Here is a 17341-nt window from a genome sequence, read left to right as displayed (position 1 = left end):
CAAGAGTCTTAGTAGAATTGTTTTCGGACAAATCTAGACAATTTAGTGGTAGACATTGATCTGTGGGCAGATCTTTGATTATTTAAGCCTCATTTGAAGTCCACTTTCTAAGTTGAAAACCTGCAGATCCAAAGGGCTCAATTAGCTATTTGCGCGAGACTTATGCTACTTGTATAGAATGACCTCCCGCTAGGACGTCATCACCATAGAAGATGTGTAAGATAATTTTAGCTGCTAATGTCTTCGACAAGTTGCATTATAGATCGAAGTGCTAAAAAGGGTGCGCAGTTCACTCCGAAGAAGACTGTTAAAAGTTAATAATCTTCCTCTGGGTCAGAAGTGGATTTTCTAAATAGAATTCTTTGAGAACGGGTCTGACTTCTAACTAAGAGAATCTGGAATTTCGGGTCTCCTAAGTTAAGACCAATACTATCTTTTCAATATCTTGTGAAGGCAAATTAGGTGGAAGGGTTTTCAAGACTGGTGCCCATACATCTAATTCAAGGCTTGGGTCTAAACGAGAACGCAAAATGAAAAGACAAGATTTTGTATAAGTTTCTGAACATAATAATAAGTATAAGTATATATTGATATATATCGCTGTAAGGAGGTCTCGGAACATAGGCCACTTGCTGTAACCTCCACTGAATGTGTCTGTTACACATGGTGGAAGTCTTGAAATGAGCTTTTGAGATTCTCTCTTAACTTTCTTTCCTGCTTCTTTTTGCTTAACTAACTGAATTTCCCCTTAAATCGTTCCCATAAAATTTTTATACGAGTTAATGGCTTCTAGATAATGAGTTCATAGGTTATTTTTGTCAACTGGTTTTCACCTTGTTATGCGACATGATCCCCGCATTCTACATACGCTCTTTTTACTAATAATAAGTATAAGTATATATTGATATATATCGCTGTAAAGAGGTCTCGGAACATAGGCCACTTGCTGTAACCTCCACTGAATGTGTCTGTGACACATGGTGGAAGTCTTAAAATGAGCTTTTGAGATTCTCTCTTAACTTTCTTTCCTGCTTCTTTTTGGTAACTAACTGAATTTCCCCTTAAATCGTTCCCATACAATTTTTATACGAGTCAATGGCTTCTAGATAATGAGTTCATAGGTTATTTTTGTCAACTGGTTTTCACCTTGTTATGCGACATGATCCCCGCATTCTACATACGCTCTTTTTACTTGGTCATAAATCGAATCTAACTGAACTCTTGATGCCTCTAATCTATGAATATCATATTCTGTGTTCGCTGCATAATCTTTTAAATCATTAAGGCAATTTACAAATGTTTCACGACTAAGTTTGGTCATCCTTTTTAGTCAATTAGGCCTGACTTTGGTACAAAATTGTTGATTCACAAGAATTGGCAAAGTAGTGCAATTAAAGGGCAAACCTTTATGTTATGTATTGGGTAAAAACCACTTTCAAAAAATTTTGTCTTGGTAAAACTTTGATGTTAATTCCCATATAAATTACGGGAAGATATTTTGTAGAGCAGAGTCAAATCGATAAATTTTTCCTCAAATGCCAGTACAGAGAAATAAATTTATTTGATTCCAATTATTTTAATTGAAGAACGCAAGAAAATGTTTTGAAGGATTGAAACCCTAATTAACATTCGCAAAAAATTTGGTCTACAAATAAGTTTGCCAAATTATATTGAAATCGATTCATATTTGGTTATAGCTCCTATATATATTTTTGGTCGATTTCATGTATTTGATGCACCAAACACGCTATGTATGTCCAATTTCATTGAAATTTAGATTGTGTGACGGAATTTGGTGTAGAAATAAGTATGTCCAGTTATATTGAAATCGGTTCAGATTTGGATGTAGCTGCCGAACATATTTTCAGCCGTTTTTATATATTTAAAGCACCAAAAACGCGATGTATGTCCAATTTCATTGAAATTTAGGTTGTGTGACGGAATTTGGTGTAGAAATAAGTATTCCTAAATATATAAATCGGTTCAAATTTGGATATAGCTCCCATTTCTACATCGCCTGAAGGTAACGTTGCCTATATGAATCTTTGAAATTCCACGTTGATCTGGAGATATAGCATCGGAATCGGAGGTATCTCCAAAAAATAAGTATGCCAAATTATATTGAAATCGGTTAAGAATTGAATATAGCTTCCATATATACTTTCTGCTGATTTCAAGTGTTTGATGCATCAGACACGCTATGTATGTCCAATTTCAATGAAATTCGGAATGTGTGACGGAATTTGGTCTACAAATAAGTTTGCCAAATTATATTGATGTATGTACATATGTCCAATTAAGTTTGAAAAATTATATTGAAGTCTGTCAAGATTTGTAAAATTTGTGCAGAATTATTGTGAAATCGCTTCAGATTTCAGGTTGTCCTTTTACTAAAAAATATCACGCGTGTATACATAAGGGGTAATAATAAAATATTAAATTTTTTATTCAATATTTAGAGGAGCAATTTAATGTCAGTAAAAGTAATCATTATAGTTCGCGTGTACTAATAGTCAGAAAGGAATTAACCAAGGCTACATATACTAAAAACTACATATCCGACACGCTTCTTAAGAGAGATGAGTGAAAAGTAAACAGCTACCTATATTTTTCTTATGACATTTCTAAATCATTATTGGATTAAATATTAACAATACAATTGAAGTTATCGCACTTGGAAAATATTACTCCCATGAGTAAAATAAATTCAAACTGACTCCGAATCAGACAACAGCTGCCAATTCAACACCACCGTTGTGGAGAAGCCCGTTAACGAGGAGGTCCACAAGATGGTAGAAGAGCATATCTAAATTTACAACGGAGAAGAAAGTTCGGTAGACTGGAGCCCAGAGACGTAGGTACAGGAGGATCCAGGCATAGCTAAATAAAGAACAGCGAGCCGCCCCAAAAGAGATCAACAATCCCTCCACTTCTTCGGAAGCGGCGAAGAGGATCAGATCTCCAGAGGAAGAAAATACCGCCAAAACAAGTAAGAAGAAAATGAGCTTCCCACTATCAAATGCCCTAAGCAATTCCTCTCAAAACCCACGCGAAGGAGACTGCCCAAAGAATAGGAATAGGAGTGCTCGGACATGAAGAAGGTGAGCTCTGGAAGTTCCAAGGGCTCTGATAAGAAGCCCAGGGCCTTCCAGAAGAGGAAGATGGGCGCAGAGACTGGTTCGGAGCCGCCATCTACTTACGCCAAGGTGGCCAGGAAGAACTACAGGGACGAGAGTTGCTATGCAGTGATCGATACCAGCAGGCCATCGAAAATATTACAGCGATAAAATACTGGAACACATTTCAAAGAGTGGGCCAATAAAAATTGTCAGCAGCGAGCGCAAAGGGGACCTCTTAGTATAACACTTGGGACGGCACGCGAACCCGGCCGTTCTCGAGGAAATGATCAACAGTGTGACAACTCCTTGGGAAGGCGGCAAATTTAAGCTGGTGAGGAAGGACGAGATATCACAAGCAAGTTCTTTGGCAAGCAAAATGAGACCTTGGAAGTGAACAGGTGGGAAGTCTTCCACAGGGAGGAGAAAGAAGATGGCACTCTCCTTGTGGATGGAATTGGCGACCTCTCACTAGCCAGTCTTACAAAGACAAAGGGCAAGGTGTATCACATCTGTAATGCAGTCACCTTTAAAGTTGGAAGGGCACGAGGCGGGGAAGAAGAAGAGGATGCACACCAACCCAGCAAGGAGGACAAACCACCACAAACCAACCTTTGTTAACAGAGTTAGGGAGGAAGTATTAGATGTGACAACATGTTAATAAAATCTAATAAACGAGGTACATGAGTGGAGGGTTTCAAAGGAACACTCCTTCTCGGACCATAGGTATATTAGGTTTAAAATATCAAGGCCACCGCCGAATCCGATAACATTCCGAAATAAATCCAAAACAATTTGGACTAAATTCGGAAAACAAGTTAAAGATAGACTAGGGCAAGAAGTTGAGGTTTGCCTAAGCAAAGAAGATATAGATACAAATGTCAATAAACTAACAGAGGCTCTAGTATGGTCTTTCGAAGAAAGTTGTCCACCTCGAGAGAGGCAATCTGCCTACGAAAAACCCTGGGTGACAGGGGAAATTCGTAACAAAGGCAAAGCAAAAAAGCAGCTGTATTCTGGGAGAACTACCAAACAAAACTAAAGGAATGCAACAAAATGACAAGAAACGCCAAACGGAACTCCTGGAAGCTTTTTTGTGAACAGGTAGATAGCGTAAATGACGTCTCTAAAATTAAAAAGTTCCAATCTAAAACTCACTCACAACCGGAGCTTATGGTTGACGAGACGGGTAAAAAGTTAGAAACAACCGAGGAAACTCTTAGCCTTCTGATGAGAACGCACTTCCCGTCGAGTACTACGACACACACAGTGTCACCGATGGAAATAGCTTATGCATCAGAAGAAGCACCAAAATCGACAACTTGATGATTAAAGAAGCAATATTGAGCTTCTCACCATACAAAGCAGCGGGACCAGACCAGATTTTCCTAGCCTTACTTCAAAGGGAAGTGACCTACATTTTGTCCAATCTGGTCGAGATTTTCAATTGTTGCATAAACTATGCGTATACTCCATTCATTCCCAAGCCCGGCAAGTCAAGTTATGCAATACCAAAATCTTATCGCCCTATAAGTTTAACTTCATTCTTACTCAAAACAATGAAACGGACGGTCGACACCATGATAACATCCCCAACGATATGCTCAAATACAAACAACATGCATACGTAAAAGGTAGATCAGTGGAAACCGCACTACATGAGGTAGTACACCATATAGAGAGAACCTTCGAGATGAAGTTGTATACACTCGCAGTTTGCATCGACATCGAAGGAGCGTTCAACAACGTCAGCACCGAAACGCTAATCCACTCCTTAGACGAGTTTTAGGTAAACCGGGCCTTGAGGCACTGGATAGACCACATGCTAAGGAATAGATGGATAAGCTTCGCGCTACAAGACGTAAGAAAAAGAAACAAAGTTGGTCAGGGGACGCCACAGGGAGGAATACTATCACCTCTACTATGGGTTATCACCATAAATAGTCTACTAAGGATCTTAACCGATGAGGGATTTGAGCCCATCTGCTATGTAGACGACGTTATAATACTTCTTAGGGGAAAGAATCCAAATATACTCTGTAGAAGGGCCAAAACGGCTCTAAAAATAGCTTACAACTGGGCTAGACCGAGAGGTCCAAATGTCAACCCGGAAAAAACAGAACTATGTCTGTTCACTAGGAAAACAAAAATAGGAGCTTACTAAGAACCTGTTTTCCTAGATAAGATGATAAACATTTCTACAAAAATTTAGTACCTGGGAGTAATTCTAGACAGGAAACTTAAATGGAAAGACCATATTCAGGAAAGGGCTAATCAAGCCCACAAATGTTGGTCAACCTGCAGAAGGGCTATAGGCTCAAAATGGGGTTTCAATCCTAGGATGACACACTGGTTATACAGAAGCGTAATTAGACCGATTCTAACTTACGCTTCTGTGGTATGGTGAACAGCTACGGACAAGAAATGCAACGTAAGAGTACTACAAAAAGTCCAAAGAATGTGCTGCTTAAGTATTAGCGGGGCACTGAGGACTACACCAACTAGGGCTTTAGAGACAATTTTATTTGTCCCCCCATTAGAAATTCAGGTAAGGTATGAGGCAGCCATCGCAGCTATAAGACTTAAGTCAGTGAGCGAGTGGATCGTAAGGCGGTCAAAGATACCACCAAAACATATTAAAGGCTACAACGGGTGAGTCAATAGATCATATTGTATCAGACCGTATACCTGAAACAATTGAAGCCGCCTTGTGTGAAATTTTAATACCGGACAGAGACATGTGGATCGATGGAACACTGGAATGGATGCCAACTGGAAGCTGTGGGTTCACAGGTTGGGCCGTTCTAGTGGGAGAACGGGTCGGGGTCTATACATCGAAGACCAGGAAACTAGAATCTCCCTTCGTCTGCCGGATCATAATATGATCCTACAGGCCGAAATCCGATCGATCACAGAGTGTCTGAACTGGTTTAATGGTAACACAATGCCAACCATTGTAAACATCCTAACGGACAGTAAAGCAGCAATTAAAGCAATAACAAGCAAGACGGTGAAATCAAAAACTGTCCTGCAGTGTAAAAAATCAATCAACGACTACTCCCACCATGGTTCGGTTAACATTATATGGGTATCAGGACATAAAGGGATTAGGGCTAACGAGATAGCTAACTCCTTGGCAAGGCCAGCCAGGGAGCAAACTACGATAAGCCTAGATAATGCTAAGCCTTTAAAAGCGGCGCGTCTAGAGTTAAAGGCATGGACAGAAAACGCCCATGCATCCCTCTGGAACACCGAAGTGAAAGGGAAAAACACAAAAATCCTCTGGGGAAACCCAGACAAGGATAAAAGAAAGGAACTCCTTTTAATGAGTAAAAAGGGCATTAGTAGACTGACAGGCATCCTTACAGGACACCTAGGGCTACAAGCACACCTGCAAATCGGCTGTGCAGAGAGCAGCGAATGCAGAGCATGCGGAGAGGACGACGAAACGTTGGAACACTATCTCTGTCATTTCCCAGGCTTCGCGACGCTAAGAAACCAATTTCTAGGAAATAACACTATACTAGAACTCCAACAAATTAGGGCAAGCGAGTTCAAAAACTTAAGAGATTATGCCAATGACACCGAATTTCTTAACTGAAATTTATTTTCTTTTAATAAATTAAGCAATAAAAATTTATTCCCCTTAGGCTTCCGCAGTTAGAGCGCACAACAGGCCTTCCTGGCTTAAGTGTATGTCCATACGGGCATGTGGCGATTCTTATATCGTCCCTCTTTTCAACCTAAGCTAACCTAGTATTATTATACCCTCCACCATATGGAGGGTATAATTAAATTTGTCATTCCGTTTGTAACACATCGAAATATTCGTAGGAGACCTTATAAAGTATATATATTATTGATCAGCATAAAATTCTATGTCGATTTGAACATATCCGTCCGTCCGTCTGTCTGTTGAAATCAAGATACAGCTCGCAATTTTAAAGATAGGTACAGAAGTTCTTATTACTTGCAGGATGGTTGGTATTGAAAATGGGATATATCGGCCACGTTTTAATATAGCCGCCGTAGAACGGTACCTCCCGATTTTCGGTATTTTTAAGGTTTTAGCTTCGTTATCCTACCAAAATGGCTGAAATTTGGTACGTAGTCTTCTTTAGGGGTATACAACTTTCCCCAGAATTTTGCCGGTATCGGTCCACACCTTCATATAGCCCGCATTGAACGGTACCTCCCGATTTTCGGCATTTTTAAGGTTTTAGCTTCATTATCCTACCAAAATGGCTGAAATTTGGTACGTAGTCTTCTTTAGGGGTATAAAACTTTCCCAAAGAATTTTGTCGGTATCGGTCCACACCTTCATATAGCCCCCATAAATGGTACCTCCCGATTTTCGGTATTTTGAATGTTTTAGCTTCATTATCACATCGAAATGACTGAAATTTGTTACTTAGTCTACGTTGGTGATATAAAACTATCCCCCAGAACTTTGTCGGTATCGGTCCATGCCTTCATATAGCCCCCCTAGAACGGTACCTCCCGATTTTCGTAATACTGAAGATTGTGACGTCAATATCCAACCGAAATGCAGAAATTCGTCATTTCGTCTTCCAAGAGTTATAAAATATTCCAAAAGAGTATTATCAGTATAGGTCCACGTCTTCCTATATCCCCATAGAAGCGTACTTCTTGATTTTCGGTATTTTTTAAGTTTTAGCCACATTCTCTTATACCCTAGACAGACGGCAGAGTTAATTTGCATTAAAAATGTCCTAATTTGAATTAATTTTTCACCCTGACAGACGATAGTATCTGCATTTATGAAACAACTGTTTGTGTTGTTTGTTTGTACCCAGCAGACCATTTCATAAAGCTTTACAAAAGTTGGCCAAAATATGCGAAACAAATACACTTTCTATCTTTGATCTTTTCACCACGATGAAGCAAAAATAAATTTAATTTATTCGCGATATTTTTGAGTCTTTTTAATATTATAAAAATATTGCAAAACTTTAAAAAACATTTGAGGAAGATATAATTTTCGATAGAATTGGTAAGGTGGGTAATGAAATTTTTTGTGAAAATAAAAATTTGAAAAAGAGGTTTGTTAGAAGGCGTGAAAAACGATTAGCTGCTATTCTACTCGCGAAAGACCACTACTTATTTTGAAGAAACGCGAAAATTGCTGATTTGCTTTCCCTTTTTATTTTCTTAAACATGGAAATTTGACAAAAGACAATTGATTTTCAACAGCATTGCCATATCGAAATTGCTAAATTCAGTTTAAATTTCCTTTAATTTTGTGCATTAAGAATGTGGATAATGCACGAATTAATTTGAATTAAGGCAGTTAATGCAAATTAACGCTGCCGTCTGTCTAGGGTTTTACCCAAAATATAGGAAATTTGGTATTTAGTCCTCTTTGAGCCTAAAAACTTTCCGTCAGAAATTTGTCGGTATAGACCGACGTTTTGAAATAGCCCCCATAAAATGGCGCCTCACATTGTTTTACCGAAATTGCTGAAATTAGTATTAAGTCTTCTTCGTACACGAAAAGAAACTAATTATTCCATTTTTCTTCAATACACACGGTGCTCTTGAAACAATTTTAAATGGAAGGTGCTTACACCTCGGAAGTTTTTGCGGATTCTGAAACTACAATGTTTATAGATGAGAACAATCAAAAAACAAAAAAAAACGCCGGAGCGCTTTTTAAATAAATCGCGATTTAAGTTGACATTTTTAGGAGTTGTTTAGGTTTTCGCGATTTTTCTTAGAAACCGCAATTCCTATCAGAATGGGTCTAAAACAAATGTTGTAGCTATAAAAATTCTCTACAAGATTGCCCTTTATGGTATCCTCGTCGGTTTTACCATTTTTGAGATATAGAAGTTCAAATTGGGACAATTCAAATTCAATTCAATTCTGTATCGCCCCCTTTTAAAACAATGACATGACTGCAAATTCCCAACTTAAATTTATATATCTAAACAAATGTTACAACTTAGGATAAGTTACTTAAGCCAGTTTTGTAGAGAATTTTCACAGCTTTAAGATTTTCTCAGGTCCCATATCGATAAAATTTACCGTATTCAAGCAAAATCGCGAAACCCTAACAAAAAAACCTAAAAATGTAAACTGAGCTTCTTTATCTCAAAAATGGTACAGCTGGGAACAAATGATAAACGTCAATCCTCTAGAGAATTTTCACAGCTACAACATTTTCTTTAGCTCCATTTCGATTGGACTTGCGGTTTCCAAGCAAAATCGTGAAAACCTAAAAAACACCTAAAAATGTGGATTTTGACAGCGATTTATTTAAAAACCCCTACAGCGATTTTTTCTTGTTTTTGGATTTTTCTCATCTATGAACACTGCTGTTTCAGAATTCACAAAAACTATCCCTGTGTAAGCGGTTTTCATCAAAAGTTAGTTAAGGCGCACCCTCCATGACATTGTTTTATAAGGGGGCGATACAGTCGGTGCATTGTCCCAATTTCAACTTCTATATCTCAAAAGTTGTAAAACCAACTAAAATATCATTAAGGCCAATCTTGTAGAGAATTTTGTTAGCTACAACATTTTCCTTATTCCCATTTTGATAGGACTTGCGGGTTCTAAGCAAAATCGTGAAAACCTAAACAACCCCTAAAAATTTCAACTTAAATCGCGCTCCGGCGATTTTTTTTGTTTTTTGATTTTCCTCATCTACGAACTTTGTAGTTTCAAAATCCGCAAAAACTTCCGAGGTGTAAGCACCTTCCATTTAAAATTGTTTCAAGAGCACCGTGTACAACTTGTGGTGGAGGGTATAACAAGTTCGGCCCGGCCGAACTTAACGCCGTTCTTACTTGTTTTTATTTTAATTCTATTTTTTCAATGGGAGATATACATTCAATCTGCCGAGATTGTGTAAGAGTATATGAAATTTGTAAATGTTACATACGTAGGAATACCTATAGTCGGAAAGGATTTGGGGGGAGCGTTACCTCCTGCTTCATACAAAAATACCATGTCCTAAGCTCCATACACAGCACTGAACAGGTAGAAAATGCCTCTATCCTATATTTTTGCATTAAAATATTTAAAAAAAAATTGCATTTAAAGTTAATTTAATTATTTGCATTACTTTGTAATGTACCTTATTCGGGGTAGCGAAGCGCACCGGGTTCAGCTAGTATTATATAAATAAATATAATTTTATTTTTTAAATTATGATTTTGAGACATTTTAGTCGTGTCCCTATTTTTTGTCATTCCCGTGCGCCAATGTGTTTATTTAGAAAAAATAAAATGCTTTAAACCGGTTTTTTTGTATGTAACCTGACAATGTAACTACAACTCCCGTTAGTTTCAAAGATAATCGACAGAAGTGAAAAATATAATCAGTTGTTTGAAAACTGTTGAAGTGTTTAGTGTTTTTGTGCATGTTCCTGAAATTTTTCCATTCCCGTGGGGAGTATTTTTCCGTTATTTATATTATAATTTCCAAATTTATGGTAATGGTGTATTCAGCTCTTAAGCCTTCATTGAATTATATTATATTTTGTAACAAATTTTGAAGATTTCCACGTTATTATATATATAAAAGAATATAATAGAATTTTTGAATAATTGTCTAAATCAACAAATATTCTAAGGACGTTTTTGTAAATAATTTGTTGAAAAAATTGTTGAGCTTGAAACCCAGAAGAAATTTTCAACAAAGATTTAGTTTTGGGTGGAAAAAATGTCTCAGTAAAGAAATGTGTCACGAAATCGCAAAATCCCAGCAAGCTGTTTCAATGTTTCATCATTAAACCCATTTGTTTGGATTCTGGGTCAAAAATTCCAATTTTGCTAACAAAAAATCTTTAAAATGTTGTAACTTTGCGAAAAGTATTTCAAAAATAAAAATCAATTGGTCCACCTAAAATATTTCATCCCAGAAATTTCAAATATATTGTAGAAATGATGATCATCAAAATTATATGTAGAGATTTTCATGAGATAAGAAAAAATTTTAAAGTTTCGATTTTTAGGTAAGTTAGCCTTCAATCAATATGGCTCTTATATCTAAATAAAATATTAGGCAATTGTTTGAGAAATGTGTGTATGTCGCCGTATAAGCACCTTCCAAGATGATTTTGTAAATGGTTTGTAATTTTAGGTTATTTTAGCATAAATTGTTTGGTGTTTTGTGTTTTTATTATTTAAGCTTCCAAAATTTTTACTTTTTAAGAAATTTATCTGGATAGATTCAACATTTTTTTTAATTATTGAAAATCTCAAAATCTCAAATTTCAGTAGGTTGTATTTTATTTGTTAAATGTAGGGTATATTTTTCAAATGTTCCAAAATAATACCTAACTGCTCCAAAGTTTTCTAATTGGTAATTGAGAGTCTTAGAATGTTTTCCCAATTGTAATTGAAGGTAAGTGGGGTAGCCAAAGGGTCTCCCAATTGGATTCACAAAAGGTGTCAAGGTGTAAACATATTTGGGAACCAAAGAAAGCACCATGGTCTGTGAAAAAAAATTTTGTTGCGTAAGTGTAACTTCATCCAATGCTTTCGGGTTGTTGTATAAAAACTTTATATGGGTACTCACTTTGATGTGCAGACAAAGGGTATGTGGGGGGTTTGCTTACGTCTGTTCTTCCGCCTTTCCAAGTCCTCCAAGGTAGCTTTGGTTATGTAGGTTTTGTACCGTGATCGCGTTTTGATTCTGTTCTTTGTTTTGTAGAAATTTTCCATTTTTGTTTTCGCAGTATGCTGTTCAATGCTTGTTTTTTATTGTAATGTTATTTTTTGCGTAATAATTTAAGGAATTTTGGTTTTGTGTTTACCGTCTATATTTTGTGGCAACTTGTTTTTAATTTTTCAAACCTTTTTGTTTTTTGTTAATTTTTATGTTTTTTAATTTTCCAAAAATGTTCACTGAGTTTCTATTATTTATTTTTTCAATGTTACATCTGTTGTTGTAAACTTATTTTGTTCCCCCAAAATCCCAGGAACTTCCACATTTTCAGATTTGTTTGCGTAAATGTTAAGATTTTTTAACCTCACTTTTATTCGGCTCGATTAGGGCCAAATGTTTCTACTTTACCTTGTTTATAGAAAATACTTTAGGTTTTACTGTGGTGCAATTCAAATTTAAATTTTATTGAAAAATTCAATAGGTTCACCGCATAAGTATTTACAAGGTTTTTACACTGGTAAGTATTTGGTTTGTATTCATTGGTAAATATATATATTTTTTCTTTTTCAGGTATATGGTAAAACTTAATCCAGATAAGTATTGGCAAAATTCAAAGACTATATTAATTAGGGTGTCCAAGACCGAAACCAGTTTTGAGTTACAAAATCACCAAAAACGTCATTGTCGGTTAACCGAAAAAACCGGTTATTAGTGTCGGTTAACCGAAAAACCCGGTTACTAGTGTCGGTTAACCGGTTTTTAAAAAAATTGTTATATTTTTAATATGTAATTAAAATTGTATTCTTGAAAGTAAACTAAACTTAACTAACACAATGTACAGTCAAATTTGTAAATGTCAGATACCCTAAAATTTGAAAAATATTTTGTGTAAAATGTATAGTTGTTCCAATCTAGTTTAATTGAACGATCAATGAAATACCGCATTCGTAATATCACACGGTAGTTTGTATGAATTTAAGGTTCTAGAGCGTAACGATAGCAAAATGCATGTTTGATTCCGGCACAATAAATTGAGGTTCTTATCGCTTGATGGTAAGTTAGCCGTCAATCAATATGGCTCTTATATCTAAATAAAATATTAGGCAATTGTTTGAGAAATGTGTGTATGTCGCCGTATAAGCTTCTTCCAAGATGATTTTGTAAATGGTTTGTAATTTTAGGTTATTTTAGCATAAATTGTTTGGTGTTTTGTGTGTGTTTTTATTTTTTAAGCTTCCAAAAGTTTTACTTTTTAAGAAATTTATCTGCATAAATTCAAAAATTTTTTTAATTATTGAAAATCTCAAATTTCAGTAGGTTGTATTTTATTTGTGTAAATGTAGGGTATATTTTTCAAATGTTCCAAAATAATACCTAACTGCTCCAAACTTTTCTAATTGGTAATTGAGAGTCTTAAAATGTTTTCCCAATTGTAATTGAAGGTAAGTGGGGTAGGCAAAGGGTCTCCCAATTGGATTCACAAAAGGTGTCAAGGTGTAAACATATTTGGGAACCAAAGATAGCACGCTGGTCTGTGAAAAAAAATTTTGTTGCGTAAGTATAACTTCATCCAATGCTTTCGGGTTGTTGTATAAAAACTTTATATAGGTACTCACTTTGATGTGGGGTTTTTGCTTACGTCTGTTCTTCCGTCTTTCCAAGTCCTCCAAGGTAGCTTTGGTTATGTAGGTTTTATACCGTGATCGCGTTTTGATTCTGTTCTTTGTTTTGTATGCTGTTCAATGCTTATTTTTTATTGTAATGTTATTTTTTGCGTAATAATTTAAGGAATTTTGTTTTGTGTTCACCGTCTATATTTTGTGGCAACTTGTTTTTAATTTTTCAAACCTTTTTGTTTTTTAAACTTTTTTGTATGGTCTACTGAATTTTGTTTATTTTTATGTTTTTTAATTTTCCAAAAATGTTCACTGTGTTTCTATTATTTATTTTTTCAATGTCACATCTGTTGTTGTAAACTTATTTTGTTCCCCCAAAATCCCAGGAACTTCCACATTTTTAGATTTGTTTGCGTAAATGTTAAGATTTGTTAACCTCACTTTTATTCGGCTCGATTAGGGCCAAATGTTTCTACTTTACCTTTTTTATTGAAAATATTTTAGGTTTTACTGTGGTGCAATTCAAATTTCAATTTTATTGACAAATGCAATAGGTTTACCGCATAAGTATTTACAAGGTTTTTACACTGGTAAGTATTTGGTTTGTATTCATTGGTAAATATATATTTTTTTCTTTCTCAGGTATATGGTAAAACTTAATCCAGATAAGTCCCAATATACATTAGGCGAGTTTACTTGCGGCAATTGTCAGTTTGAAGGAGAGAGAGGTGAGGCATATGGTAACCCTTTGCCTCTCAGCCCCCTCTCTCACCTACAAACTGACAATTTCCGCAAGTAAACTCGCCTAATGTAAATTGGGACTAAGTATTGGCAAAATTCAAAGACTTTATTAATTAGGGTGTCCAAGACCGAAACCGCTAAACCGGTTTTGAGTTACAAAATCGCCAAAAACGTAATTTTCGGTTAACTGAAAAAACAGTTTATTAGTGTCGGATAACCGGTTTTAAAAAATTTTTATATTTTTAATATGTAATTAAAATTGTATTCTTGAAAGTAAACTAAACTTAACTAACACAATGTACAGTCAAATTTGTAAATGTCAGATACCTTTAAATTTGGAAAATATTTTGTGTAAAATGTAAAGTTGTTCCAATCTAGTTTAATTGAACGATCAATGAAAAACCGCATTCGTAATATCACACGGTAGTTTGTATGAATTTAAGGTTCTAGAGCGTAACGATATCAAAATGCATTTTTGATTCCGGCACAATAATTTGAGGTTCTCATCGCTTGATGAAGAATCCAGACTTAATGAAATGTAAACTTATTTATTATGGTACACAATTTTTTATATGTAATTTAAATTTCAGTCTTAATTGTGCTGTCCCCACTTCGAGGTTGAATGTCAAATAACAGGGATATTATGAGATAATTATCGTCGTTATACCTCATTTACACCTTGCCGCACATTTTTATTCAAATATACATCAATTATGAACTATTTTATTCCTGTTTTACAAAGCCGGTTTAAACCGGTTAACAGGTTGTGAAAATCTTTGAAACCCGATAACCGGTTTTTGAAAAAATTGAAATTTTCAGTTAACTGAAAACCGTTTCGTTTGGAAAACCCGGTTTTTTGGACACCCTAATATGCATATTTTCTTTGCACAAACTTGCTTTTGTATTTATGACAAAGGTAAGTAGAACTGTTTGTAAATTTACAGGTTAGTATAAGGTATTGTTGGTAAGTATTATAATGCACAATATTGTTTAATTTAATTTTACGATTTCTTTTCGTTTACAATTCTTAATTATTTAAATTGGTATGTGTGGTAGTGGTATCTGTGTATATGCATACCGCTATGATACAGTGCTGTACAACGATATAGCACAGCGCATTACAAATAAAATCATTAATCAATCAATTCTTACCGTGTGGAAGTGTTTTCCTGGAGCTCCTCAAATCCAAACAAAAACATCGGAAATACGGCAACAATCCAAAATCGGTTTTACCCATCTCCGAACCAAATGTGTGCGTGTTTGTACAATCCGGATTATATTCGATACGTGCTTAATTACCCCCACAATTTGTGTTTAAAAAAAACCAAAAATTCACCAAAAAATTTCACAGAAATAAAAATCACAACTTCACTCAACTGCGAGAATAAGACAATAAATACCAAAATAAACAAATATCAGCTGTGTTGCTCCAACGAAATACTGGGAGCTATCAGTTCGTGGTGAGTTACAAGAAAAAACAAGTTCGAGAGATGAGCATAATGGAATAAAGTGACACCCCTCGCAACAGCCTAACAACTTTAAGATTTAATAAGGTTAAAGAGTTGTAAAAATATAATAATGATTTAAATCAACGAGTCAAAGACATAGAAACATTATGTGAACAACTCAAAGATGAAAACATAAAGCTTAAAAAGTATATAGAAGACAAGTTTGAGAATAGCAAAGAGGAATCAAATAAAATAACTCCTACTCAAAATGAAAACATATTTGAAACAGATGAGGAGGAAGTAAGCAGAGAAACAGATTGAATATTGATGAAAAATAAAAAAAAGAGATAAGCTGAATCTTCCCCAGAATGCTCCGCCAATAGAAAGCAAATCGATAAAAAATAGTACTGTTACTAAACAAAAAGGTCTGAGTGGAAATAAATCTCTAACTTTTAAACGCCCTGATGAACAGAAAAATTAACATTTCGATAAAGATAATGAACGAAAGCAGGAAGATAGGCCCCCGCCAATAGTGGTGTCAAGTGTCAATAACTTCCTTGAGTTACATAACATTCTAAAAAGTATAATTAAAATGTAATTCTGGAAATGGAAAATAAAGGAACCACTGAACATGTTTCGAGTGGACAACTGAAGATATTAACAAGATATATGGTATAAAACGTATTCTTAAAATATTTGTAAACATTGAGCCAATAAAGCAGCAAAAGTTAGTTCCTCAATGCAGAAATTGTCATTCTTTTGGACATACCAAAAATTACTGCAATAAACAACCGAGATGTGTAAAATGTGCTGGGAAACCGCCGAATGCAATTAAGAAATTAGTCAGCCAAAATGCTCAAATTGCGATGGTCCACACCCAGCAACATACAGGGGTTGTATCGTTCCCAAGGAGTTGCAAAAAATGAGGAATAATACATTGAAATCACGAAACAATAGCAATGAAAATACTAATATAATACCTCCATTCCACAATAACACCGAAGATAATACTCCTCGTAGACCTAAAAATCCGAGGTTTATGGGCAATTCAAGCACGCAGTTGGATAAACGCATGAATAGTGCTAAACGCATGACTAGCGCTAATCGTACGTACTCAAATGTCTTAACAAATCGACATAAGGAACAAAAAAACGACGATGTTCTATCTCAAATACTAAACAGGATTTCCAATCAAGTATGCTTTTTTAAATCATTGGAGATACGTTCAACCCATCTAGAACTGATGGCACAATATAAAAAAATCTAAAATGGCGTTTAAAATAATGTTATGGAATGCTAACGGACTCAAAAAGAGTCAAAGGGAACTAGAAGTGGTACTTAATGATGAAAAAATCTATATATGCCTCATATCAGAAACACATTTTACTCGAGAATCTTACTTAAAGTTTAGAAATTATGATTTATATCACACGATCCACCCACAAAATACCGCCAGGGATGGAAGTGCAATCATAATTAGAAAAAATATTAAACACCACGAAGAAGAAAAGTTCAGTACTGAAGAATTCCAAGCAACGACAGTTAGTATAAAGTTAAATTCTCAGAATCTCTTAATAACATCTGTATACAGCCCTCCACGACTTGCAATAAAATCAGTTGATTACAAAAATCTTATAAACAAGCACCGATCAAGATTTATTATGGGTGGAGACTTTAATGCCAAAAATACTCTCTGGGGATCTCGTTTAAACACCCCCAAAGTCAACGAGCTTCGAAAGGCTATAATAGAAACCACCGCCCCACAGTCGATGTGCCTCAGGAG

General features: G+C 35.4%; 1 protein-coding gene across 5 annotated transcripts in view; it reads right to left on the bottom strand.

The window, feature by feature from the left end:
• Nucleotides 1-17341, bottom strand: part of dpr13 (defective proboscis extension response 13) — a 624158-nt gene that overhangs the window by 410946 nt on the left and 195871 nt on the right. Inside the window, exon 1 of one of the 5 annotated variants that reach the window (XM_073955869.1) lies at nucleotides 11664-11765. The exons of the other annotated variants lie outside the window; for them this stretch is intronic. The gene's annotated coding sequence lies outside the window, so the exon portion shown is untranslated. Of the gene's footprint in view, nucleotides 1-11663; nucleotides 11766-17341 lie in introns of those variants that run through there. 5 annotated transcript variants of the gene reach the window in all.

This window comes from Musca autumnalis, unplaced genomic scaffold (genome assembly GCF_047663935.1).
Source record: "Musca autumnalis isolate F117 unplaced genomic scaffold, ASM4766393v1 scaffold_5, whole genome shotgun sequence".
Lineage (NCBI taxonomy): Eukaryota > Metazoa > Arthropoda > Insecta > Diptera > Muscidae > Musca > Musca autumnalis.
The sequence above is the reverse complement of the archived record's forward strand: the minus strand, read 5'-3'. Positions and strand labels throughout refer to the sequence as shown.